Here is a 3679-nt window from a genome sequence, read left to right as displayed (position 1 = left end):
AGAGCTCCCCAGGAGGTACTGATTTTGAAGGTCCGAATGGGTCACAAAAAGGGCAGCTAAAGCTTGGGACCATGAGATGTCATTGGTGAAGTTACAGCCTTAGTTGAAGGAGATGCCCTAGGTTTGAAGGGGTCATGGAGAAAGTTGAGGCTTGGCACCATGTGACAGGGTGAGAATCCCTGAAGGGAGCCCATGAGAGGCTAGTGATTAAGATGCAGCCGAGTTTCATTGGAGACCCCAGCATTTTGGGGATGCCAGTATCATGGCATGACTACCTCTGGGCTGCTGGTCCTGGGTGTTATAAGAAAGCAGACTGAGCAAGCCATGAGCAAACAAGTCAGTAAGCAGCACTTCTGCCTTGACTTCCTGCTCTGACTTCCCTAGATGATGGACTACAAGCTGTAGATCAAATTATCTCTTTCCTCCCCGAGATGCTTTTGGCCACAGTGTTTTGTCAGAGTAATAGAACCCTAAGACAGCTGGTAAGGTCTACTACCTAAATATCCATCAGATGGCCCTGAATCGCTAGGGCCAATATTGCCTTGAACATTCTTTTCAGATCCTCTGAATCCAGATCTTCCATTGAACAAAATACCTTAGTAATTTGTATGCACAGAACATTAGGAGGTGAGAAATTATGCTCTGGATAAATAATTTACAAACATTTTCCTTCACCTCTACACATTAGACAATTGATTCTGTACAGAACACATTTCCCTCCAAGTGTCAAGGTCATGAACCTTTCTATACTATAAGAGAAAATGAGAAGAAAGCACTGTGTTATAGCTGTGTTGTCACGTTATGATTTAGAACAACTCCCTTTTCCTAGAGATGGGTGGAATGACTAGATCCTTTATCAAGCTCCCAGCAAATCTGGTACCAAAAACCCAAGTCTTGAGTGGTTCTTTGCTTTTTAAAGGTTTTATTTGCGTATAATAATAGTACATATTTATGAGGTACTGTGTGATATTTCAATGTGTAACAATCAAATTGGGGAACTTAACATTCCTACCTACTTAGCATTACTTTGTGTTTGGAGCCTGGGAGCGCCTCTCTTCTAGTTATTCATCAATTATAAAATACATCAGCAGTTCTCAACCTAGGGTCACAACCCCTTTGGGGTCACATATCAGATATCTTGCTTATCAGATATTTATATTACAATTTATAACAGTAGCAAAATCACAGGTATGAAGTAGCAACAAAATAATTTTATTGTTGGGGGTCACCACAACCCGAGGACCATATTAAAGGATTCCAGCATTAGGAAGGTTGAGAAGCACTGTAATGGGCTATTGAGAACTGTATAGCATCCCCATTGCACTGCAGGACACTAGTGATTACCTCTCCCATCAGTGTTTGTATAGCCATTGTACAGGTTCCCACTATCCACCCTCCTCTACATCTCCACACTCTTGGTACCACTATTTCATAGTCTGGTTGATTAGAGAGATTCATCAAGACAGGGTCTCACTGTGTATCCCAGACTTGTCAGGATTGGGGATGTTCTTCTTCAGCACTGGGATTGCAGGCATGTATCACCTTGCCTGATGTCAAAAAAATCATCCATGATGAAATGAGAGTGAACACATAGAATTTGTCTTCCTGAGTCTGACTTATTTTGCTTAACACTTTCATCCATTTTCCTAAAAATTACATGATTTCATTCTTTTTATGGCTGAATAAAAGTTCATTGATTATGTATAGTACAGTAACTTTATCCATTTATCTATGGAGAAATATAATTATATAAATGTATATAAATATAAATATAATATGATGGGTATATAAGCTGATCCAATAACTAGGTTATTGTGAAAAGCATGGAAATAAACATGTGCAAATATCGCTGTAATATGTTGACACAAGAGCATTATAAATGGAAAATATGTTAATTCTGTTTGGTTTCCTAAGTAACTTCCATATTGTTCTCTGTAGTGGCTGTCAACAGCACATGAAAATTCCTTTTATCAACATCCTTGCCAGCACTGTCATTTTCTGTCTTTTGGGGAATAGCCATTCTCACTAGGATGAGATGATACTTCATTAAGGGTTTTGAATTGTATTTCCCCATGTTCATGAATTTGTTAGCCATATTGAATTTCATCTTTTGAGAAATGACTATTCATATCCTCTGCCCATTTTAAACTGAGTCACCTGGGTTTTTTGTTGTTTTCTGGTATCAAGTTTGTTGTTTATTTTATGAGACGGGGTCTTATTAGGTAGGCCAGACCGGCCTCAAACTTGATATCCTCCTAATTCAGTGGTCTCCTGAGTGTTGGGATTATAGGCTTCACCAAATATGCCAGATCTCAGTATTGAGATTTATGTAAGCTCATCATATATTCCAAATGTTAATTGTCAGATGAATAGGTTGATTTTTTTTCTCCCATTATTTGAGTTGTCTCTTCACTCTGTTGTTTCTTTGGCTTTGTAGAAGCCTTTTGAAAAATTTATTATAAACCAATATGCCTCCTTTTTGCTTCTATTTCCTGTGCTTTTAAATCTTGAAAAAAAAACATTGCCTATAGCAATGTCTTGAAGTATTTTTCCTTATGTTTTCTTCTAGTTTTAGGTCTTATATTAAGGTTAGGGATCTATTTTGAGTTGATTTTGTATATATAGAGTGATAGGGACATGCTTTCAATATGTGACTATCCAGTGTCCCAGCAACACTCATTTAAGAAGCTGTCTTTTCTCATGTGTTTTTGGCAGCTTTATCAAGAATCAGTTGACTGTAAATGTGTGGAATTATCTGGGTCCTCTACTTTATTCCCTGGAAAAGCATTTACAATTTTATGCCTATGCCATGCCCTAGGATATCATCCTTGAGTCTGTGGCTTGCTGTTCTCCCCTAACAACCTAGTTCTTCAGGCTTTTTCTGTCATTTTTATCTCAGGCTCAAGGTGCCAGCTGCTAATATCTGCAGGTGGCTAATAGGAATGTTTACCCACCTACCTTTGAACAGCTTGGTAATCTTATCACTGTTGGTTATAGGAGAGCATTTTCCTGCCAACAACATTCTTTCATCTTTAAAGACCATTCTTTTCTGACCTTGACCCCCACATACTCCACGTGCAGCACTTGGTGCCTGTGTTTTCTGTTTACCTCCATGCATACCTTTCTGAGTCGATTGCAATGAGCCAGCCAAATGGACTTCTGTCTTCCCATAAATATCCTTCATAACGAAAATTGTATAGTGAGGTACCCATATTTAATTTTTTTAAGACTCTAGAGCAGTGGTTCTCAACCTTTAGCACAGTTCCTCATGTGGTGGTGACCCCCCCACCATAAAGTTGTTTTCACTGCTACTTCATAACTGTAAATTTTCTGTTATGAATCAAAATGTAAATATCTGATATCGGATATGTGACCCCTGTGAAAGGGTCCTTCAATATTCCCAGGGGTCACAGCCCACATGTTGAGAACCACTTCTCTGGAACCTCCCAGAATGCTCCATCAGAAGTCCAGATGTTTCTGTTTGGTCTTACCAAACTTTAACACCTCTGAAGCTATATCCTGGACACCTTTTATTTGATGGGATAAATGCTGTAGTGGTATGGAAAAGAAAATATGGGAAGGAAAGGTTGTAGAATCTTTAAATTAACAAGAACAAGGAAAATTTCCTTTTCTAGGGATGAAAAATCAAGAGTGTCTTTTCCTCACATTACGAGTATAA

This window comes from Peromyscus leucopus, chromosome X (genome assembly GCF_004664715.2).
Source record: "Peromyscus leucopus breed LL Stock chromosome X, UCI_PerLeu_2.1, whole genome shotgun sequence".
In the NCBI taxonomy this organism is placed as follows: domain Eukaryota; kingdom Metazoa; phylum Chordata; class Mammalia; order Rodentia; family Cricetidae; genus Peromyscus; species Peromyscus leucopus.
Note: the sequence above shows the minus strand (reverse complement) of the source record.